The 25,388-nt window shown below is 47.3% G+C and overlaps 1 protein-coding gene across 2 annotated transcripts in view; it reads right to left on the minus strand.

Annotated features, from left to right (window-relative positions):
- Nucleotides 1-25,388, minus strand: part of KIRREL3 (kirre like nephrin family adhesion molecule 3) — a 609,605-nt gene that overhangs the window by 344,795 nt on the left and 239,422 nt on the right. The gene's annotated exons all lie outside the window — the stretch shown is intronic.

Raw genomic sequence — 25,388 nt, forward strand, 5'->3', positions numbered from 1 at the left:
AAAGCTTGTGACAAAATCCAATGTCCATTTATGATAAAAGTCTCAACAAAATGTGTACAGAGAAAGCATACCTTAACCTATATGCTAATATAGCCATATATGACACGTAAGTCATATATAAAGCCCATATATGACAAACACACAGCTAACACATATTCAATGGTGAAAAGCTGAAAGTATTCCTTCTAAGATCAAGAAGAAGGCAAGGTGGTCCACTCCTACCACTTTTATTCAACACAGTATTGGAAGTCCTAGCCACAGCAATCAAACAAGAAAAATAAATAAATAAAAGACATCCAAGTTGGAAGGGAAGAAGTAAAACTCATTCTTTACAAGTGACATGATGTTACACAGAAAACCCTAAAGACTCCACCAAGAAAGTATTAGAACTAATAAGTGAATTCAGTAAAGTGGCAGGGTATAAAATCAATATAGAGAACCCTTTTACATTTTTATATACTAACTATCAGGGGCTTCTCCAGCGGCTCAGTGGTAAAGGATCTGCCAGCAATGCAGAAGGTGCAGGAGACACAGGCTCGATCCCTGGGTGGGGAAGATCCCACGGAGAAGGGCGTGGAATCCCACTCCAGTACTCTTGCTTGGAGAATCCCATGGACAGAGGAGGCTGGCGGGCTACAGTCCACAGGGTAGCAAAGAGTCAGACATGACTGATGCAACTTAGCAGGCAACAAACCATCAGAAAGTGAGATTAGGAAAGCAATCCCCTTTAAGACTGCATCAAAAAGAATAAAATATCTAGGAATGAATTTAATCAAGGAAGTGAAAGACTTATATCTGAAAATGACAAGAAATCAAAAAAACTGAACCTGATACAAATAAATGGAAAGACATACCATAATCATAGACTGGAAAAATTAACATTATTAAAATGTCTATACTATTAATGCTCAAGGAAAACTATAGGTTTAATGTAACCCTATGAAAGTACTGAGGACATTTTTCACAGAGCTGGAACAGGTAATACTAATATTTGTGCGGTGCTACAAAAGGCCCATGAAAAGATGTTCAGCATCACTAATCATCAGGGCAATGCAAATACAAACCACTATGAGATATCATCTCACATCTGTCAGAATGCCTATTACCAAAAAGACAAGAAATAAATTTTGGAAAGGATGTGGAGAAAAGGGAACACTTGCATGGAAAGACAAATCGACGCAGCCAGTGTGAAAAAAGGTATGTAAGTTCCTCAAAATATAAAAACTAGAACTACCATATAATGCAGGAATTCTACTTCTAGGTGTTTATCTGAAGCAATGAAAACACTAATTTGAACAGGTTTATGCATCCTAGTGTTCACTGCAGCATTAACTACAATAGCCAAGATATAGAAGGAACCTAAGTTGCTTGAAGGTATAGTCCATACATATCCATATGTCAAAAACATGGTAATGACTTGCATCATGATTAATGGTAACTAGATTTGCAATAGTGATCATTTTATAATATATAGAACATTGAGTCACTGTTATACACCTGAAGCTAGTATAATATTGTAAGTGAATTATACGTCAACGAAAATATTTGAACTTCTTGTTAAAAAAAAAAAAAAACCAAAAACCTTGCACCAAGAAAATACAGGGTACTATGCAGACATCATTCTGTTCACTCCATATGAAGATGTTGACCTTTAAAGTGGTCTGTCCAAAATAACAGTCAATAGAATGACAGGGAATATCTTAACCGTGTTGAATGTTAACTGTGTTCTCAGAACTCCAGTTTCAACAGAGTTCTTAAAGAGGAAAAGGCTTCCAGGAAAGTAAGGCAGGTCCCTTGGAAAGCATACCTTCTGGATGACCGGACCAACAGATGACCAAGATCAGAAGAGATGTGGTATCGGTCCAAGCCCATGAAATGCCAGTGGCATTATCTCACATCTCTGAAAGAGAGTGGAGCCGTCTGTCATCGTGGCTTCAGCAGTTAAATACAAAGGGTTCCCCAAGGAGGAGGGGGCTGCAGCTGTGTAGGCAGCAGGGGAGACAAGCAAAAATAAAACATTTCCTTTGGATCAACCTGACATCTGCCCTCCATTTGGTCTCCATTCCTCATGTGCCCGTGTAGCTTTTTCCATCCTTTGCTTTGAGTGGTGTATTTGGTTTGGAGCACATCCACTCATCCCTCCCAAATACGCTGGTGGCATCCCATGTTTTCTCTCCCCATTAGGTTATAACCTTCCGAAGGCGCATGCCACTCCTTTCACTCCAATGACGCCCAAGCAGCTCCAGGCAGGTGCTCAGGAAATGCTAGTTGAATTAGGGATCTATAAATAAATCTTCCAGAGCTTTCTGGAGGGGAAAGAAGGTGGTACTGTGGGTCCTCTAACTTGAGACTAAAGTCTGTTTCTTGAAGGTGTCACCGCTTCTCAAGGCATTGGTGTCTTTGAGTACCTGGACAAACAAAGCTACTGAGACACGAGGGGTCTGTCCTCCCAAGAAACGCAGCTCCAATTTTCACATTTTTATATGCCGTGTTACACACATCATTTCTGAACCTCTCTGAAGCCCATGCATTTCTGAACACTGGCAATCAAGCATAAAGTTCTGGGGCAGGCTGTGAAATCTCTGAAATGAAAATCAATTCCATCTCCATTTCATGGAGACTAATGTGGCATTTACAACATAAACAATCACTTCTGTTAGGGAGGAAAATTAAAAGCTGTGCTACATAAAGGCACAATGTTTAAAGTTCTGGTGGAAATGAGCACTTGGCTTTGAGACGGTTACAAAGGAACTGGAAAAAGAAAAGGAAAGAAAAGATAAAGCCAGTCTCAACAATTCAGAAGTGTAGAGCTTTCTTAATACAAATTTGCTGTGACTGAAGTCACTAGCCTCAGCTTAGAACTCCAGGGGTAGAGGGGATAGGAAACCTTGAGTATTTCCTAAGCTCTGTAGGGAAGTGTTTCAAGGACTCATGAAAGTCACATCAATGTCCTTTCGTGATGGTTTTAGATGACCCAAGGGTTTTGCCAGGGGATAAAGCTCAATTCCCATGCGATGGGCAGAGAGCCCCTGGTTTTAGGGTCCCTCAAATGACAAGTCCCTTGAATCCCTGATCTGATGACACTTCATTTTATCAGTCTTAGTTTTCCCATTGCCATAATAGGGTTTTCATGAGTTTCTGTGTGTAGAATCCCAAGCTTTCCAAGATGAAATAAAAATTAAAGGCAAGAAACAAACAGTCTAATAGAAGTTTAAAAACCTGAAAATAGGCTTGGCTTTACTACTAACTTTAGGCAAGGGTCCTAATCTCCAAGGCTCAGTGCCCTCCTCTATAAATTGAGAAGTCAGACCATGTGATCTCCAAAAGAGACTGGCTGTGACATTTTGTCACTCTCTCCTTCTGCGTTGGACGACAAACAACCATTCAGTTGGCCTCATTTGCATGGGTGGTGGGGAGAGATACAAGCTGTTGCCAATCAGGAAGTGCTCATTTGCATAATGGTTGTGATTCACTAATTAGCCAGAAAGACATCCAGTACAGAGTATGCAGGAAGGAACCAGGGTTCCCGCTGTGACACTGTTTTTACTGGGCTCCTGGTTTTGGCTATTAAGATCCTCAAAGTACTAGCCAGGAACTGACTTTTCTATAAAGCTGCCCAGGCAATTAAAAGCATTAGCATAAAGGAAGCTTTCTCAGTTAGCTATTTTGGGCTGGCAATGCTGTCTTGCAGTCTTCCTCAGATTTTTATCATGTATAATGCTGGTTGTAATAGTAGTGTCACATATATTTTCATCCTGTTTTTGTTCTGCCACCAAATAAGTTGTAGTAGTACTATTTTGAGGGGTAGTGATTTTCACACTATTTGAAGAGAAGTCAATTTTGTAATAAAGGCAAATTTGTAATGAAGGCAGTTCGTTAGTTGTAATGTGAACACAGGGTATGGCTCATATCCGTACATCAACCAATCATCCATCAGGGGGCTTGATTCATCTTGATAAGAGAAGCATTTTGTTAGGTATTCCCTCCTCCCCACCTCAACGTGCTAATCACCTTTTCAAGGCAGAAGGTAGATCGGGAACACTGCACAAATTGCTTACCGTAACCCCAAAATGCTAATCACTTATGAACGTCTAAATTATGACTTGAAACTGCATGATAAGGTAAGAAAACAGGGCCTGTGCGTACAGAACTATTATTTACCAGTGTCAAAAATAACTATCACATTTGCATAACTGTGGTGCTAGATGACAATTTCTCTCTCAAAACTGCTTCTGTGGCAGAAAACGCTTTGACCGATATGAAATGTGGCATGTTGGAATTTTTTTTAACCCTTACATGATGGAACGGGACCTTTTGGAATGTGATGTTTCAGCACTGATTTGGAAAAACAAGCTACCCAAGAAAACAATGTAAAATGCTTCCTTGATTAGTTTACTCTGGGGGCATTGGGTGTTGTCTTGTGTAAGCCAGTGGCCTCCATAGCGGGTTGGGGGCACCCCAGGGACTCATCCAATACTTTGGAGCACAGGAAAAAAGTGTTTCATTTCTTAATTCATTATCGCCTATTTTACAGTTATATTTTCGAATGCATATAATACATTGAAGCGGGAGTACCTGTGTATAGTTTATGTAGACATGCCTATATTTTAGGTATATGCTAAAATTTACCGATAGGGGCCAGTGATAAAAGAAAAATCTTTGGCAATCACTAGTAGACAACATATCATCTATGGTGCTAGCTGGGAGGATGGCTTGCTTTTAAAGAGAATTTTCTAGAAGGAAGAGCTCACTAGCTCTATGTACAAATATACTTTTAGAGAAGTTACGTCTATGACATAAAGAAACCTAACTATGACAATTGGACGTAAATATATCTAACATATTCTATCCCTTTCTATTCAGACAATAACAAAATAAGCTTTTCTGAAATACAGTTATCGATATCTCTAAAGAGATCCAATTTTCTTTGGGGTAAGGGAATTTGTTGTTGTTCAGTCGCTCAGTCATGGCCAACTCTTTGCAACGCTGCGGACTGCAGCACGCCAGGCTTCCCTGTCCTTCACTCTCTCCCAGAATTTGCTCAAACTCACGTCCATTGAGTCGCTGATGCCAGCTAGAATAAGATGGGCTGGGGTGTTTTCAGAGAAAAATGGTCAAGATGGAGGAGAAGTGGGAAATACGTAATGCCAGCTAAGCAAGCCCAAACATAAGCCTAGAGTCCAAAGCCATCCTATCTAGTCTTTGGACTCTCTACACAGACAAAACCAGGAATCCTGACACAGGCAGAAGGACCTGTGCCACTTCCCATGGAACTGGGTTTTTATCTAGCACTGTTCGCCTTATTCCCAAGAATCTTCTACTCTGGGCGCCGCTTCACTGGATGACAAATACTTGCTGGGTGTTTAAGGTGTGTCAGGCATGTTTCTGCTCCACCTGAGATTCTCCTTCCCTCCTTCCTCTTTGGCTGTAGGTCTCTACTCGGGAATTTTGGGAGGCTGCCAACTCATGGCTCCTATTTACTGTTCACTGCTTATACTGAGAACTCCAGACCATCAGATACTTTTATTTCAACAAGAGGAAAGGGGAAGCTCTCAGAGAGGGTGGGAGCCTTCCATGCCCAGCCCGTCTGCACCACCTTCTGCACCACCCTCACTCCTGCCTCCTGGCTGCTCCTTCAGAGGGTTTCATTCTAGGGTGTTCTTTTTTCCTCAGAAAAGGCAGAGGAACCAGAGACCAAATTGCCAACATCTGCTGGATCATGGAAAAAGCAAAAGAGTTCCAGAAAAACATCTATTTCTGCTTTATTGACTATGCCAAAGCCTTTAACTGTGTGGATCACAATAAACTGTGGAAAATTCTAAAAGAGATGGGAATACCAGACCACTTGACCTGCCTCTTGAGAAATCTGTATGCAGGCCAGGAGGCAACAGTTAGAAATGGACATGGAATAACAGACAGAACTGGACATGGAACAACAGACTGGTTCCAAATAGGAAAAGGAGTACGTCAACGCTGTATATCGTCACCCTGCTTATTTAACTTATATGCAGAGTACTTCATGAGAAAAGCTGGATTGGAAGAAACACAAGCTGGAATCAAGATTGCTGGGAGAAATATCAATAACCTCAGATATGCAGATGACACCACCATTATGGCAGAAAGTGAAGAGAAACTAAAAAGCTTCTTGATGAAAGTGAAAGAGGAGAATGAAAAAGTTGGCTTAAAGCTCAACATTCAGAAAACGAAGATCATGACATCTGGTCCCATCACTTCATGGGAAACAGATGGGGAAAGAGTGGAAACAGTGTCAGACTTTATTTTGGGGGGCTCCAAAATCACTGCAGATGGTGACTGCAGCCATGAAATTAAAAGACGCTTACTCCTTGGAAGAAAAATTATGACCAACCTAGATAGCATATTCAAAAGCAGAGATATTACTTTGCCGACTAAGGTCCATCTAGTCAAGGCTATGGTTTTTCCAGTAGTCATGTATGGATGTGAGAGTTGGACTGTGAAGAAGGCTGAGCACCAAAGAATTGATGTGTTTGAACTGTGGTGTTGGAGAAGACTCTTGAGAGTCCCTTGGACTGCAAGGAGATCTAACCAGTCTGTTCTGAAGGAGATCAACCCTGGGATTTCTTTGGAAGGAATAATGCTAAAGCTGAAACTCCAGTACTTTGGCCACCTCATGCAAAGAGTTGACTCATTGGAAAAGACTTTGATGATGGGAGGGATTGGGGGCAGGAGAAGAAGGGGACGACAGAGGATGAGATGGCTGGATGGCATCACTGCTTCAATGGACATGAGTCTGAGTGAACTCCGGGAGTTGGTGATGGACAGGCAGGCCTGGAGTGCTGCGATTCATGGGGTCACAAAGAGTCGGACATGACTGAGCGACTGAACTGAACTGAACTGAAACAATTTTGAAGTCTTTATTGAATTTGTTACAATATTGCTTCTGTTTTATCTTTTTTTTTTTTTTTTGGCCAGGAGGCATGTGGGATCTTAGTTCCCCCACCAGGAATCAAATCCATGTCCCCTGCATTGGAAGGTGAAGTCTTAATCACTGGATCCCCAGGGAAGTCCCTCTAGTGTGTTCTCACAGCTTGCATTTCTGTGGACCATCGCCATCTATTTCATTCACGTTTGAGGTCCTCCTTTATGTTCCATCTTGAGCTTGATGCTAGGGATCCAAAGAGGGCACAAGAGTCCCTCCCTGGTCTCACTGACTTGCAACATAGTTGCAGGGAGCAACCACAAACCCAAGACCACACAGGTTAATCACAGAGCAAGACACACCTGCTATGACGCAGCACCACACCCACCTGGGCTAGTGCTCCATTCAGGGTCTGCTAGGAGCTCGGAGGCCATGGGATTTTTTTGGGGGGGGGAGGGTTGCATTAGGTCTTCATTGTGGCATGCAGGGGCTTCTCTAGTTGCAGCACACAGGCTTAATTGCCCTGTGGCATGGTTGCCCTGTGGTCAGGGATCTTAGTTCCCTGACCAGGGATCGAATCCATGTCCCCTGCTTTGGAAAGCAGATTCTTAAACACTGGACCACCAGGCAAGTCCCAAGGCCTTTGTGATGTTCTGGAACAAGTCTAGGACTTGACATCATTGATCATGATTCCAGCCTTAGCTCCATCACTATCAGCTGCGTGACCTTTGGCAAACTACCTCTGTGTCTCAGCAATAGAACAGGAATGATACGACCAACTGATAGAATTGTCTTGAGAATTAAATGAACTTGTGGATGTGGAAATATTTTATAAGCTGGAACGTACCATGTGCGTTTTAGGACTTGAGGGTGGGCTTCCCAGGTGGCACAGTTGGTGAAGAATCTGCCTGCCAATGCAGGAGACACAAGAGACGTGGGTTTGACCGTAGGGTTGGGAAGATCCCCTGGAGGAGGAAATGGCAACCCACTCCAGGATTCTTGCCTGGAGCATTCCATGAACAGAGAAGCCTGGCAGGCTGCAGTCCACGGGGCTGCAAAGGCTCGGACGTGACTGAGTGCACACACACACACACACACACACATTAAAGGAGGGTGGTCACTCTGGTTTAGGGAGCTTAGGAAGGTGGCTATTCTCTTGTCCTGTTCACCTTCTGGGACAACAAATACTGCTTACCATACATACAGTAAGAAGCTGAAGGTCAGTCCGTCTACATATTCCTTGATGCTGAACCATAGGGGTCGTATGGGATGGGCATGGAGGTGGTCCACTTCCTCCAATGTCCTCCATTCTTTTGAAGAATCTGCTAGGCCCTGGAATCCCTGTCCTGACCAGTCTGAGAAGAATGGAAACTCTGGGTGGAAACGGAGTTGACAGGGGCTTGGGATCATGCACGGCCTAAATAAAGGAAGAGGGATAGCAGTCAGCTTGTCAGATCCCAGGCACTCTGCCCAGGCCAAGGCTACTGGCAGCTCTGCCTGCAGCTGGCTGCGGGGGACTGTGGTGGCCTGGCCTCTAGGGAGAGTTTCTTACCCATCCAGACTTGCAGGGATGACGATTTGCTTCTGGTCACCAGCAGAGGGCAGTGTCCAGAGTCTATTCCTCCTGCCTCCCGCAGACTAAGACACCCTCCATTCCACCCTCTGATGCTTGTTCCTTCCAGGTGAGGTTATCAGTTGACAGTGCATTGTATATGCCCTGAAGTGTCAAGATCAGCAATTGGGAAGAGGATTTAGGAAGCAAATGCAAGCCTAACTCACAAAGCAGATTATATGGTTATGTTGTTATTACTTTGGGACGTAGTTCCTCTTAACGCTAACTAATTTTGTGAAAATGTAATTACCGTGTAGTCTCCATATATTCGAGGCAGAGCGGTGGGCACCCCACTCAGCCCCTGGGGGTTGGAGCTGAGTTATGATCTCTGCTGTTTCTTCTTGGTTTTATCTTCTTTCCTATAAAATCTCTGAGGGAGCCTCCCCAGGAGGTTGCCCCCTGCTTTCAATCTCATTTTCTGATATCTAGCTCTGAATCTCCCATAATTGAATTTAGTCTGGGTCTCCCGGTTGTTCCTCTTGGCTCACTTGCCATTCATTTGGGGCTGCCTCACAGTAGGACCCCCTCCCTCAGCTAGGGAAGCTGGGTTGCATTGGTGGCCAAAGCAGATGCACAAGTTTCATTAGAAATAATCTCACAAACATTACTAGAGGTCCTTTCTTCATTTGTTTATTTCCCACTGTGCTGCATGCACGTTCAATCACTCAGTCGTGTCCGACTCCTCGAGACCCCATGAACTACAGCCCACCAGGCTCCTCTGCCCGTTGGATTTTCCAAGCAAGAATTCTGGAGAGAGTTGCCATTTCTTCCTCCAGGGGATCCTCCCGACCCAGGGATTGAACCTTCATCTCTTGCATCTCCTGCACTGGCAGGCAGATTCTTTACCACTGAGCCTTTTTTTCTTTTTCCAAATTAGATGTCCTTTAACATGTATTCTGCTCTGCTTTTTTAGCTACTACTAAAGAACAGCCTAAGTATCAGTAGAAAGCAAGGCTGCCCAGAATACATCCACATTCCCCATCCTTCCTTGCAGCTGTGTGATCAGTTCCTGGCGAACTGGACGTAAGCAGAAGGAGTGAGTACAGCTTCTGGATTAAAAGGAAGAGATCAGTGCTTCCCTCTGTCTCTCCCCTTCCCGTTGACTGGAGTCGGGACATGGCAGTGGGAGCTGGAGAAGCCACAGGAAACCACGGAGAGAGTCAGGCTCCTCCAGATGACGGGGAAATGAGCGCTCTTGTGGTTGTTAAGTTGGATCTTTGTTATGTGACCCTCAACAGAAACCTTTGCTGTGGAGACTTTCCATGGGGAACCCAGGGGTGGGGGCTCCTGTCTTGTTCTCCTCTGTCAACCTGCCAGGCAGATTCCCTGCAGGTAAAAGCTAAGTCAGAGCTGCGGACCAACTCTGTAGAATTTGGGGCCCTCTTTTCCACCAGTCCCTTCCAACCCACTCTTGGCCCCCAGTTCCTCCTTTGTTTCTTTGGTTGCTGCTGACAGCTCTAGAGATACATTCTCAGATGTCAGTCATACTCAGGGCTCTTGGCATTGACGCCGGAGAGCATGGCAAGGTAGGAGGAGGGGGACAGGGGTGCAGGAGCCCCGTCCTGACTCCCAGACACCTTCCTCTCCTCGTCTGGCGGAGAGGAATGAATGCCGGGCTGGGGTCGAGAGCCCATTCTGGCTCCGTCACTAACCAGCTGTGTGATTTTGAACCACTCGCCTCCTTCTGGAGCCAAATAGCGGAGTTAGGCTGGATGCTGGCTGGAATTCCTTGCAGCTTGGCATTCTGTGATGTGACAAGTACATAACCAGCCTTGTGGCTGGGATGCTGGAAGCAAATGACCTCAGGAAGGTCCACGTCTGGGCAGAATGGCTCTGCTCATTTCTCACCATTTGCTGAGCCCTGAACGGTGCTCTTGGTGGGGTGAGGGGAAGGAGAGGGCACGGGAGTGCAGAGGGCAAGAAGCATTGCAAAGGCCACAGCTGATGGGGACCCTCTCTTGAGGGGTCTAGCCTCTCTGGAGCCACAGGACACAGGCATGGAATCTGTGAGAACAGCCTAATAAGTGATTCAAGAAGTGTGTCCCTGAGGAGGGGCCGGAACACAGGCGGGGCTTGGGGCGAGGTGAGCAGGGTGCCCCCAGCGCAGGACTGAAGCCTACCTGCCCCCGTACTTGCTGTATGGCCTTGAACAAGTTTCCAGGCTTTGGAGCCTCGGTTTCCTTACCTGTCAGGTCAGGACGATGGAAGCAGCCCCCACACACGTGGGGCCATGGACCCCAGTAGGTGCCCAGTGAATTCCGTGTCTCCACCTCCCTCCCTTTCTTCTCTGAAAACATCAGACTCTGAATAACGATCCCACTTAGTTTCCAGCCGACATTCCAGCTCTCCTGGCTTCTGCCTCCAGAATCTTTCCTCTCTTTTCCGGTATCTTTTTCTTTTCCCCCTACAACTCTGCACAGTCCTCCCCCACCTCTTTCCCCAGCAAAGCTCCCCCATCCTCCTTCTTTGTAGAGGGCAAGGAAAGGTGGGGTTACATGGATGCCCAGTGATATTTCAGAAGCTTTAATTAAGGCAAAGATTATGCATGCCATTTGAGTTTGAAAAAGGATTCAGATCAGGATGAATAAAATGCTAAGTCGCCCCCCCCCCACCCCCCATCTAACCCACTCACCCGCATACCCTGGGGTAAAATGAAACATAACTCAGTTTTTCCAGGAAAGGCATCCGACAGGAGGTCATCGTGGTCACCAGGCTGACAGCAGCAGGGCGACAGCCTCAGCAAGTATTTGTTCTGCCTGCATCCTGCTTCTCACTACCTTCCTTAGCTAGGTGCTGATGGAGAAGATGATTGCACTCTGCAAGCTACGGGTATCTATCCTACAAATAGGCGGCACTGTGGCTTCAGGACTGTGATGCTCCCACTTTGCTCTCACTAGAGGCACTTTTTCCAGGGGTGCAGAGGACCTTCCCTCCTCACATGTGTCTCTAATGTCCGTCTCCTTCTCCGCGGCACCCTGCTGCCTCAGGAGGCTCCGGTCAGCCCTCTGTGAGCCAGTGATGACTGGACCTCCATCCCCAAAACAATTCTCCCCTCATTCCATGGGTCTCAGTTTATGTGATCTTGGTTACCACCCTCTCCTTCACTCTGGACCTGGAGGCCCTGAATACTGGGTTTATGTTATTTAACACACAAGTGGAACATCATACCCAGCTGCTTGGGGCTTGAGCTGTCAGTTTCTGGGGCCCCGTGTGCAGGTGTGTGCATGTTTGTGTGTGTGTGTGCACTAAGTCGCTTCAGTCATGTCTGACTCTTTGCAACCCCATGGACTGTAGCCCACTAGGCTCCTCTGTCCATGGGATTCTGCAAGCAAGAATACTGGAGTGGGTTGCCGGAGTCTTACCCCACAGAGTTAAGCCCCTGTGTTCCTTTTCTACTCTCATCCCAGTATTCCTCCTTTCCAGGCCAGGTCCAAATTACAGAGAGCTCAGAGCAAAGGAATAGTCTGGGCCATCATGCCTACATCCTCCCAAGGACCAGGAGCATCTCACAGCTGGCAATCCACTGCAGCACCTGCTCTGTGGCCCCCAAGGGGCACATGGCAGGTGGGTTCCCTCATCTCAGGTGTCCTCAGGCTGTATTCAGGCAGGGTTGTGGCTCCAGAATTTGGCTGTGGAATAAACAATGTTCTTACCGACAATTGCTGGCTCACCATTATTCACTTCTACAGTTATTATTATTATTATTTTTTATCAAAGAAAGCCCTTTTCCATAGGACTTAGGGGAAAGCCTTTTTTTTTTTTAAATCAAAGAAAGCCCTTTTCCTTAGGGGAAGAGGGTGCTACTATGATTCTCTTCACTGTTTCCCTTTAGTGAGATCAACGATCAGGCAAAGGGACCCAGGCAGTTTAGAAGCAGCGGCATAGCATCGCAGTTGACCTCAGCAGGGAGAGTCGGACCCACCTCACTCCTCAGGGTGATTAATTGCTCCCTGTCCTGCCAGCAGGCTGAGAGGTGAGGAAGTGATTAGTGCTAGATTCCTACTAGGTTTGAGCTCACCAATTTTTTTCCCAGTGAAAACTTTTTTTAAAAAAATTGCTACCTGGAATAGGAAGCACCCCGCTTCCCCTTGAAGCCCCGTAATCCAGCGCTCTGTAGTTTCCACTCAGTGCTATAGAAGCCATTGCCAGCAATGTGAGCTTGGCCACGCTGGAAAGATGCTCTGGGTGGAGTAAACTCACCTCCTCGTTCTGCTGTTTATTTCCAGTCCCCATAACCCTTTGCGTTCACCAGCCCGCCAGGGGTGTTCTCTAGTGTCATTTCATTCGTAATGTTGTGAGTGGGTTAAAATGATCATCTCTAAGGATGCCTAACCCAAGTGGAGCCTCCTCCTCTCCTGTCTTCCTGGCCCTTGGTTGGCTGAGAACAGCAGGAGCCCATAACAGACAGCATGTCATCGGCTCCTGACAGCCTCAGTGCTGTAATATGGGCCTGCCAAACCCATTATAGTAATGACAGCATTGCAGAATTAGAACACTCACTCCTACATAGAGAGGGAGGGAAAAAAAAAAACAAATGGGAGAGAGGGGGCAGGGTTGAAATCTTGTGCTATTTTGCTTTCTTTCTCTTTCCTCCTTTTAACACGTGGCATTATTTTTCTTTCACTTTCTTTTACTCTGTTAAAAAAGATAAACAAGGGGCTTCCCTGGCAGCCCAGTGGTTAAGACTCTGTGATTCTGCTGCAAGGGGTCAGGTCAGTCCTTGGTCAGGGAACTAAGATCCCACATGTCTCATGGAGTGGCCAAAAAAAAAAAAAAAGAAAACAAAAACAAAAAGAAAAATAAGCATGAAACCATATATCCCTGCCTAATGACACATTTTCCAGGAAGAAGGTGGCATCACTTGGGTTTTAGGGAATCACTGGGTCTCACAGAGGAGCCAGCAGTGTCATCTCAGGATCACTTCTCCAAATGGGGCCTATTCAAGGATGCTCTTTGCTGGGGCTTTTGTAATCTCAACAGGCAGTTACAGAATTAACTTTCCACCTTGGGCAGAGGGGAAGGGGTATTGCAGACAATGATCATCTTTCTGATGGGAGATCATAAAGTGCTATTGATAATTATGATGATTACAGTGATTTGCTTACAGTAAATGGTCCCTAGGACTCCCCCGCGGAGGTGAGAGAAAGAGATGGCTCCATCTGGCCTATGGGCAAACTGAGGCACGGAGAGCTGAGTCAAATCACTGATTCTGTCTGGCCGTTAGGGACTGGTCCAGGCACAGAGGAGGGGGTTGAGGGGGTGGCTGCTCACTCTCAACATGAGATGTACAGGCTGGGTTAGCAGAACAGAGACCTGCAAGACGCCAAGAGCTCCTGCTGAGCATGGATGTTCAGGAGCAAGCTAGAGGTGCAAGTGCTGGGTTTTCCAGAGAGGCTTCCCTTGTGGCTCAGAGGGTAAAGAATTTCCCTGCGGTGCAGGAGACTGGCGTTCAGTCCCTGGGTGGGGGAAATCCCTGGAGAAAGGAATGGCTACCCACTCCAGTATTCTTGTCTGGAGAATTCCATGGACATAGGAGCCTGGTGGGCTACCTACTGTTCATGGGGTTGCAAACAGTTGGACATGGCTGAGCAGATACGCACCCAGGCTCAAATGGGGTGATGAAGGGCATTGCAGTAATACAAGGACACCGGAAGAGACAGCAAGCCTAGCCATCCTCTCTATGTGTTTTATACCAGGCCCCCAGCCCCACAGGCAAAGGGCCTCATAGAAAGGCTGAGGGCAATTTCTGCCAAATCTGAAAATGCTGGGAGGGGCTGGTGGTACCCTCAAGGCAAGAGGCAGAGCTCACATCCTTAGTGATTAGGCTCCAGAGACCTAGGGGAGGGGGCGCTGAGCTCTTGCCTTAGTTGTGGTCACTGAGCCTGCTGCTGGGATAGGCCCAGCGAGTGTTAAGGCCAGGACTGTGGGCAGACTGCAGGGCAGCATGGATTAGCGGAAGGAGTCCTGAGTCCTGGCCCCGCTGCCTGTCAGCTGTAAGACCCACCGTCATCCTCTTTAGGCCCAAGTTTGACCGTGAAGGGGGCTAATAACACCCTGTGTAAGGTACCTGTGGGATGAATACATAAAGCCCTAGCCGGGTGCCCAGACATCATTGTGCTGGATACATCAATTCCCTTCTTTTTACTCTTCCCTTCTTTTTACCACCTCAGACATTCAGTCAGTCAACAGATACTTACTGCGAACATGCTCTGTGTTCAACCCAGTGCTAGAAGAATTTATGAGGAGAAACTTGCCCATGAAAGCTCAGTGAAAGAAGGACTATGTCAAGTTCTCTGAAAACACTGGTTCATGAAACGTGGTTGGCATTTTGGCGAGATAAGGTTCAGGCATGAGAAACTCTCAAAAGGCAATGCAGAGCAAGGGATAATCAAATGCTCAGTTGCCTGGCAAGAATGTTCATTTCACAGTGTCCTCATCAGATACAGGATAGATGATCTGCATGACATCCAATGCCCAGTGGGGTCAGCTCCCTGAAGTTCTCTCCTTATGGTTCCTCATATCAGCCTTGTCTGGCAACTATCATTCATTCATTTATTTATTCCATCCTGTCATCTACTCATCCATCCATCCATCCATTCATCCATCCACATATCCATCTAGTCATCCATCCATCCATCCAGCAATCTATTCATCCATGTATCCATCCATCCATTCCAGTCATCTATTCATCCATCATCCATCTATCCATCCATCCATCCATCCATCCATCCATCCATCCATCCATCCAGCAATCTATTCATTCATCTATCCATCTGTTCATCTATCCATCCATCTATTAAGCCATACGTCCATCACTTATTCCCCAAGTACTGAGGGACTATTAGGTATAAGCACTGTGTCCCCATGTCTGGGATGCATGTGAGTTGGTCAGCACGCTGAGGATCTTACAAACTTATGGTTTGGTGTGCGTAGAAGAGACCAACAGTAGAAACCAAAGAAATAAGATAGGTTCAGGGAACTTGCCTGGTGGTCCAGTGGTTAAGACTCCAGGCTCCCAATGCAAGGGGCCCAGGTTTGACCCCTTGTCAGGGAACTAGATCCTGCATGCCACAATTAAGAGATCCCGCATGCCACAAGATTTGGCACAGTCAAACAAATAAATAAATAAGATAGATTCAAGCAGTGAGAAGTACACAGGAGGAAGTAAAATAGGGTAATGAATGACTGGAGGTTGGTTGGAAGAGTACGATGAATGGGGTGGGCAGAGTGGGTCTCTCAGTGGACTACTTGAGCTGAGACTTGAATATGAACATTCTTTCTCTGAAATGGGGGAGGGGGTGTGGTGCTAAGAAAAGAGAATCCCAGACAATGGAACAGCAAGTGCAAAGGTCCGGAGGCACGAATTAGCTGGTTATCCACCAGAAACGGAAGGAAGGCTGCTGTGGCTGGAGCTTGATGAAGCCGGAGGCAAGGGGACCCAGCATGCATCTGAGCAGAAGGTGGAGATCAGAATTAAAAAAAAAAAAAAAGTGAGCAGGTCATGGCATGAATTCTCTGTGTGTGGGAACCAGTAAGGCATATTAAGCAAGGAAATAACAAAATCTGATTCATGGTTCAAAATCTTTAAAAATAATTAGTACTTGTAGCTTCCAAAACATACACTTCTGTGGGACGTGGCCATTGCTCTGTTCAGTCTATCTTCTGGGATTGCCTTTTGTCTCATTTATCTGTCAGTTGAGACTTTAAGATCTCATTCAGGTATCGCTTCCTTTGTGAAGCCTTCTTTGACCTCCGGCCGGCCCTATCTCCTGCCAATCACTCCCTTTTCTTACTCCTATGCTTCATACACACCTCTAATATTGCACGAAATCTAATACATTGCCATTACCTGCTTACATGTGTCTCCCCTAGCAAAGGGCCCAGAACAGGGCAGGGGCTTAATAGATTTGACAAGGGCCAACAGTCAGGGTAGGCTCCGTGGAAGGAACTTTTGAAGGATGGATAGAATTTTGATAGATGATCAAGAGAGGCCAGAATCACACAAATCCTACAATATCTGCTCAAGTCAACATGAGTCATGACTGAAAGATACTGACATCAAGAGGGGAGCCCAAAGCAACTATCAGTTCAGTTCAGTTCAGTCGCTCCGTCATGTCTTTGCGACCCCATGTATTGCAACTATACCCCAATAAAAAAAGAAAGATGGGGAGCCCACCCCAGTGAAACCCATGTGACCTTCTCCTCTCTCCAACGTGATGCCAGTTCAGGCAGCTGATGAAAATGATAGATGTTGACTTGCATATGATATCCAAGTACTTTGCATATTTCCATTCACATTGAAATGCAAGGACAGACTCCTCAGTCCCCCGGTTCCTTCCTTCTTTCATTTAGCAACTCTTAATTAAATGTTTCCTGAATATCCTGCTTGATCCTTGTCCTGTGAAGGACAAGGAACCAGAAATTTGTCTCTGGTGAGCTCACATAGAATGGATGGCTCACAGGGAAGAGGCAGACGAATACCAGTTCCCAGCTGGGGTTCTGGAATCAGAAGATGTGCGTTTCAAAACTGATGAACTGTGTGATCTTAGGCTACTGGCTTAACTTCCTTCAGCCTTGGTTCCTCATTTATAAAGTGAGGTTACAACTAACAACTCAGAACTAGTCAGGTTGATTTGACAGAATGTGGGGCATATAGCTAGGACTCTGTGGGTATCAGATGTCTTGTTTTTGCTTTTTTGTTGTTGTTTGATCCACTTAAGAATTGATGCTTTCAAATCATGGTGCTGGAGAAGACTCTTGAGAGACCCTGGAACTGCAAGGAGATCAAACTAGTCAATCCTAAAGGAAATCAACTATGAGTATTCAGTGGAAGGACTGAGGCTGAAGCTGAAGCTCCAATACTTTGGCCATCTGATGCAAAGAGCCAACTCACTGCAAAAGACCCTGATGCTGGGAAAGACTGAGGCAGGAGGGGAAAGGGGCAACAGAGGATCAGATGGTTGGATGGCATCACTGACTCAAGGGACATGAGTTTGAGCAAACTCTGGTAGATGGTGAAGGACAGGGAAGCTGGGCATGCTGCAGTTCATGGGGTCACAAAGAGTTGGACACAACTTAGCAACTCAACAACATAGTCAATTAACAATGTTGTGATAGGTTCAGTGAACAGCAAAGGCACTCAGCCATACATATACATGTATACATTCTCCAAACTCCCCTCTCATCCAGGCTGCCACAGAACCTTGAGCAGTCCCCTGTGCTATACAGTAGGTCCTTGTTGCTTATCCATTTTAAATATAGCAGTGTGTCCATGTTCATCCCAAACTCCCTAAGTATCTACTCCCGTGGGTAACAGTCGTTTACTGTTTTTCTCACATCCCTCTATGGGGGAGTTTGCAGATACCATTAAAACCCCCTGGGTAGGACTTCCCCAGTGGCCTAGTGGTTAAGAATCTACCTGCCAATGCAGAGGACATGGGTTTGATCTCTGGTCTGGGAAGCTACCATATGCAATGGGGCATCTAAGCCCACGTGTCACAGCTACTGAGCCTGTGCACAGCGAAGAATAGCCCCCACTCACTGCAACCAGAGAAAGCCCGAGCAGCAATGAAGACCCTAAACAGTCAAAAATAACACAGATAAATACCTAATTAAATAAAACCTCCTGGTTAGGCTCTGCAGAAAGGTCCAACTCTTTTTCTTCTCACATTTCAAGCCTCAGAGTTGGGATGGCTACAGCTCACCCTGGGTTTCCCAAGTGGCACTAGTGGTGAAGAATCTGCCCGCCAACGCAGGAGACGTAAAGTGATGTGGGTTCGATCCCTGGGTCAATCCCCTGCAGGAGGGCATGGCAACCCACTCCAGTATTCTTGCCTGAGGAATTCCTTGGACAGAGCAGCCTGGCGGCCTACAGTCTATGGGGTCTCTAGGAGTCGTACACGACGGAAGCAACTAACGCACACACTCCTTGGAACAACGATGAAGCCAGCACCTGGGAGTTGGCTGTGGGGTGGAGCCTGGCTGCTGCACGCTGGTCAGGGTCTGCCCTCCTTTCCTGCTCTGGTTGTGAGCAGAACCCACCCATTTGTCTTTTTTCTCTTCCGTTGCCTTAAACATATCCCAGAGAGATCATAAATTGATTCACCCACCTCCGACCTACAGACACCCGACGGAGCTTTCTGGTTTTCTCCCAAGACTTCTGACCCTTCTCTGCCACTCAGCCCCTTTCTCTTCCTGTCCCTCCAGTCCCAGCAGCATTGGGGTCAGCGAGTGGGTTGCGAGAGCTCAGACATGATGTTTGGTGTGTGATTCATTTGCACCAGGGGATTCTGAATAGATAATAATTATCTGCAAATGGCAATTAACAAAATCTTTTTAAAAGTGCCTTGATGGTTTTAAACAGAAGGCAAAACATATCATGCTTCTTGTTGCAAGTGATTTTGTGGGGGCGGCTGGTGATGCACAGGCTTTGAAGGAGATGATTTCCACCCAGTCATGCCCAACAAGAGAGGCTACCCCTAATTTCATGCCCCTTCCCTGGGACTCTTCCTCAAGACAGCCTTTGAGGAAGATTCACTTTGGCTTCTTCCTAAAGCCCTTGCCTGGGTTCCATGTCTCCCCCCAGGCAAGCACAGGAGTTGACAAGTGGCACCATTGGAAGATGGACCAGCGAACCAACATCTGCTACCAAGCGATACAGACCAAGTGTTATGGGAGTTGCTCTGCTCTCACTTCTGTTACCTCACTCCTCCCTTACCTCGGTCCCTCCTTAACTTGGTGTAAGCTAATCCAGCCTGCTGTTTGTTCAGTCTCTAAGTCCTGTTTGACTCTTTATGACCCCATGGACTGCAGACATGCCAGGCCCCTCTGTCCTTCACTAGCTCCTGGAGTTTGATCAGATTCATGTCCACTGAGTCTGTGATGCTATCTAACCTTCTCATTCTCTGCCACCCCTTTCTCCTTTTGCCTTCAATCTTTCCCAGAATCAGGGTCTTTTCAAATGAGCTGACTCTTCTCATCAGGTGGCCAAAGTATTGGAGCTTCAGCTTCAGCATCAGTCCCTCCAACAAATATTCAGGGTTGATTTCCTTTAGGATTGACTGGTTGGATCTCCTTGCAGTCCAAGTGACTCTCAAGAGTCTCCTCCAACACCATAACTCCAGTCTTAACATCCATTAATAGAAAACACCATCCTCTTGCTAATTAGGTCCTAATATCCTCAGACATAGTCCTGCCTCCGTAAACCCCTTCTTCTCCACTGCTTCCTGTCTTAGGGTGGTGACTGGGGGACAAACTCAGGGATCCATGATCTCCCCACCTGCCTGGAGAGCAGGGTGGATCCAGCTGGCAGGTTCCGTATGCAGACAGACCCAGTGCATCTCTCACCGATGGAAAGTCTTATCTATTCTAGACTTCAAACCACCCGGGGAGGTCTGATGAAGTCACCAATTGTTATTTGGGAGGAAAGAGGTGCTACAAGTTAGAAATGAAACACAGAAGTAGGATTTGGGGTACAGGGTTGAGGAAGGATGCTGAATTCCTTCCTCATATCATTTTGTTGGAGGAGCAGACCCTCAAACTCAAGGCTGCTAAGATGGTTTTTGGAACAGAGAGTAACAGAGAGTGCGTTAGACACCAACCTAGGCACCCCACCCATCAGGGATGGTTTGGAATTTGGAATTTCAGGAAGAGTAAGGAAGAATTTGGAGAAGAGGTTTGGGAGGAGGAATCTTCAGCCACAGGGTGTGAGGGCCGGGGGAGCAGTAGGATGCTAGGAAGAAGCAAAGGGAATGGCAAGATGCTAGCTGATGTTTCCAGTGGCACCTACCTTGTCCTTTGCACACACTGCCCCACCCCATCCTCACTACTTCAGCCTAAGATCCTCTGGAGAGGCCAGGCCTGCATTTTTCAGTGTCCACAGATCACCCCAGAGGAAGTCACCTGGGGGCTCCTTAATCACACAGCCTCCTGGAGATGCAATCATGGTGTTTTCAGCCTCCTGTCCTAGGGGTGTTTCTTCCCAGGTCCCAAAGTAGCTACTTTCTCACTGAGCAGGCTTTAGGACCCAGGCCCCCAGCGTCCAGGCCACATCTAACAAATCCAAGTCTTCACAGATGGGCTGGGAAACTGCTCTCTTGAAAGGTCCCCAGGTGGTTCCCATGAACATTAGAACCAGGCCACTGAGCTAAGTCACGTCCTGAGGTTTCATGTTTGGCAGTAAGCTGGGGAGGGGGGCACACTGTGGCATCATTTGACGGCATCATTGATCTTGTGCAAACTGCTAAGAATAGCTTTGGTCCTCTAAAAACTTCCAACAAGGAAAGGATAGTCTGTGTCTCGTTTACCAGAACTGCTAGTCTCCTAAAATACTGGAAATGAAGGAATCTTCCAACTCACTGCAGTTCAATTGCTAAATTTTAAAGGACAGTGATGGTTAATTTCATGTGTCAACTGATGCCCGTGCCCACATATGCAGTTAAACATATTCTGGTTGTTTCTCTGATGGTGCTTTTTGGATTTTGCATTCAAGTCAGTGGACTTGGCGTAAAGTCTATTGTCCTTCAGTGGGCTCCACTTGTGCGTGGGCGTCTTCTAATTCCCCTGAAGGCCTGAACAGAACGAACACTGATCTCCCCTGAGTGAGAGGGCATCCTGGCTGCAGACGGCCTTCAGACTCAGACTGCAGCTCTGCTCTGGGTGTCCGGCCTGCTGGCCTACCCTGCAGGCTTTAGACTTGCCAGCACCACAATCGAGTGAGCAATTCCCTAATATCAATCTCTCGCTCTCTCTCTCTCTCTCTCTCTCTCTATATATATATATATATACACACACACATATAAATATATGTATAACACACACACACACACACATATATATATAAAACCTGTGCATATATATATGCACACATTCTGTTGGTTCTGTTTCTCTGGGGAACTCTAATTCAAGATCCAGTGAGGTGTGAGAACTAACCCTGGGTCTAGAACCTAGGTCATTGCAGAGATATGAGTAATGGAGAGAATCCACGGTCCTTCTTGCCCTGAGAGCACTCGCTGCTGCCCTAGGAAGAGCGTCAAGCTGTATGTGTGTGTGTGTTTCCTGTGAGCCCCTTGGAGCCTGGGACCCACATGCCTTATTCATCTCTCATGTCACCGTTCCCAGCACTGAACCTGGGAGACAGTAAGTACTGAACAAGTGATTGAAGGAAAGCAAAAAAAAAAAAAAATCCTTCTCAGAGTCTCAATTATTTGGATACTTATGGAGACTTTCCAGATCCCCAGGAGGCAGGGCACAGACTGGTCCCCTGTTTACTCTCTACCTGCCGCAGAGACAGGGTTTCTCAGGTGGCACGAGTGCTAAAGAACCCAGCTGCCAATGCAGGAGATGCGAGAGATGCAGGTTTGGTCCCTGGGTTGGGAGGATCCCCTGGAGGAGGGCATGGCAGCCCACTCCAGTATTCTTGCCTGGAGAATCCCATGGAAGAGGAGCCTGGTGGGCTACAGTCCACAGGGTCACGTGGACTCACAAAAGAGTCAGACACAGCTGAGTGACGGAGCAGACATGCACGCATACACACAGTCCCCTAGATACTTTGGCAGAGAGGTACAAGGTTGGGGCGAGCATGCAGGTCCTGTGACAGGTTGGAAGCAATGATGGGGGTCCCAGGGTAACACAGTGCACACTGAAGCCTGGAAGGAAAGAGGGAGGAAAATGGGAGGGAAGCCCCTTGCAGCAAATGGCTTTTCTGTGGCCCACACTCTGCTAGGGACTCATGTACTGGCTCTGGCACGGGATCATCAGGCCCTTTAAATTAATGAAGAAGGGGTAGGGAGTAGAGACGGAGCTTAGGGACAAGGGCCCTAACCCAGCAGGGAAACAGGCCCCAGGAAGAGCCACTTTGTCTGCAGGAGGAGGGAGGCAGACGTTGGAATCCACGCCAGTGGCCACCTCCATCGCCTCCCGCTGGAACCAGAGGACGGGCACTGGGTGCTAGGCAGCAGGCTGGGGCCTCCGTGGTCTTGAGATGGGCTCTGCCCTCAGACACGCAGGTGGATGGGGAAGTGGCCGGATTTGGCTTCAGTTATGGAATTTTGCTTTCATCATCAGGTCTCTGGGCTACCTGTGCTGAGACACCACCTGTGCCCTCACCAAGCCCAATGCAGCATGTGTGGGCAGACAGTGGTGCGGGCTACACCCTTCACCCCACCCTGCATCTGCATGACCTGTGACCCCCCACCCCTCAGGGTGGAGACAGAATGGGGCTCCTGTCAACTGCTTTCAGCTCCAGTTGGAAAACTTCTCTTTTGGACAGCCTAGGCCTTGGGCTGGGTTGGTTCCCCCAGGCAGGGCTCTCTTGGAGATGCTGACCCATCTTCCGAGCCAATTGGATCTGCACTCTTGGTGGAAACCAAGCTGACAGCTGGCTCCTGCTGTAGCCCAGCCTCCCACTCCTTTTTCTAAAGCTCCCGAATATTCACTGGAAGGACTGACCCTGAAGCTCCAATACCTTGGCCACCTGATGTAAAGAACTGACTCACTGGAAAAGACCCTGATGCTGGGAAAGACTGAGAGCAGTAGGAGAAGCGGACGACAGAGGACGAGATGGCTAGATGGCATCATCGACTCAGTGGACATGAGTTTGGGCAAACTCCGGGATAGAGTGATGGACAGGGAAGCTTGGCATGCTGCAGTCCTTGGAGTTGCAGAGTTGGACACGACTGAGCGACTGAACAACAACAACGCGTCAAGGTGCCCTCCTGCTCCCGGCTGTTCTGAACAAGTCCTGGGTGCTTCCTATGAGCTGCCCCACCCGACATCAGCCCAGGATGGACCCCCACTGCACCCCAGGACTCCCAAATGTGGCTTATCTTAATAAAATCACAACGGAGTTTCCCCACTATGCTATTGATAACCAGTTGTCCACTAGGCTTGATTGTCTCTAAGCAGTTGGGGTAAACAATGGATACCCAACTCCCTAGGTAGAAGAGCAGCTCCTCATTCTTAGAAATCACTGTGTTCACCTCCCTGTTGTTCTATCAAAGAATATGCAAGCCGTGGGAGGCAGGCAGAAGGAGCTGTTTGCCAGATGCGCTCACTTAAGGAGTCCATCGATTTAAAAATTCAGATGGATGCGTTGGAAGTGGGTTCCCGACAGCAAAATGGAATTCTCCCTGGTCCCACTGCGTTAAGCATCAAGTTACAGATCTTCCCCAGCAGCGTGGACACTTCCAATAAAGCCAGCTTTGTGTGGGCAATGTAGGTAGTGGGGGCTCCATGACCAAGGGGGCCATCTCAACTCCCTGGGAGATAAATATGAGTCCTGGGCCAGCACCTGAGACCACCATGCTCCTCCTCCCTGGCTTCCCAATCAGCTAAGCGAGTCTGCACAGCCCGGTCATGCCCTGCCTGCCTGGCTCTCCAGACCACTGAGGACGACAGAGCCTGTCTCTTTCCTCAGGACCTCAGGTCTGTTCTTATGCCTGGTGCATAGTAAGTGCTCAGGAAACATTTTCCAGTAAAAACTGCCTTTCATGGACCAGGTGCTGGAAAATACCTTATGTATGTGATTTTTTTTTCTGGTATTGGTCTTGGCAATGGCTCCCCCTCTCTTTTATTTTTTTAAAAGTTGAAATACAGTTGATTTACATTGTTGTGTTCATTTCTGGCATAGAGCAATGTGATTTAGTGTGTATATATATACACACACACACATATGGCTTCCCAGGTGGTACCCTGCTCAAGAATCTGCCTGCAATGCAGGAGACACGGTTTTGATCCCTGGGTCAGGAGGATCCCTTGAAGAAGGAAGTGGCAACCTGCTCCAGTATTGTTGCCTGGGAAATTCCATGGACAGGGTAGCCTGGTGGGCTACAGTCCATGGGGTTTTGAAGAGTCAGACTAGACTGAGCAAACACACACATACACACACACATACAATCTATCTATATATACACACACATATATACACACACCCATATGTGTGTGTATGTGTATATACACATACTTTCTTTTTTAAAGATTCTTTTCCATTGTAGGTTATTATAAGATATTGAATATATCAAGAGTTAAATTTTATTTTTAAATCTAACACAGATCTTGGAGGGAGAAATGCTATTATTTGCATTTTGTAGATGAGGGAGTAAGCTGGGATTTGAATTTGCTCCTTCTCAAGGCAAGTCTGGGGCTCCTCACATCACACTGGCCATGTTTCTGCTCTTTTTCATAAAGAACTTGAAGAAAGAGGCTGCCTGGAGGCTCCTGACTCCTGTGGCTGGGGAGTGGTGGAGGGGTGCTGAGCCTGGGGGGCCACAGCCCTTTCCTGACAGGGAGGGGCCAGACTCTAAAGGGGGGGGGACCAGGCTCCAAGGGGGGCGGGGCCAGGCTCCAAGAGGGCGGGTTCAGCCTCTGGAGGCAGCATGGTGGGAGTCTGGGCATCTTCCCCAGTCAGGTCTGGCTCAGTCCTTGTGGGGTGCCCCTCACTTTGGGGGCTTCCTGAATCTCTGCCTGCTCTGCTGGGGCCTGGACTCAGGAAACCAGCCCAGCCTCGTCTGCAGGGGATTCCCTCCCACGTCCTCTGCTTCCTGCACACCCGCATAGGCAGGAGTGAAGAGCATGGGTCAGGAAAGGGGTGTTTCAGACAGAGCTTCCTGAGGGGCTGGGCAGTGAGCCTGGAGGGAGGCAGAGATCTGGGTTTCAGGTCCTTGTTCTGACTGTCTTTAGCCAGTGATGAAACCTCTCAAAACCTCAATTTCCCGATAGTAGAATAAAGACACTGCCACCTACTTCCTGGGGTGGTTGGGGGGTCAAACAAGATGATGAGCGAGTGCTGGAAAAGTGCCTCTTGGGCTTCTCTGGCGGCTCAGTGGTAAAGAATTCACCAGCCAACCCAGGAGACGGGGGTTTGATCCCTGGGTTGGGAAG

Source organism: Ovis canadensis, chromosome 21, assembly GCF_042477335.2.
Source record: "Ovis canadensis isolate MfBH-ARS-UI-01 breed Bighorn chromosome 21, ARS-UI_OviCan_v2, whole genome shotgun sequence".
Lineage (NCBI taxonomy): Eukaryota > Metazoa > Chordata > Mammalia > Artiodactyla > Bovidae > Ovis > Ovis canadensis.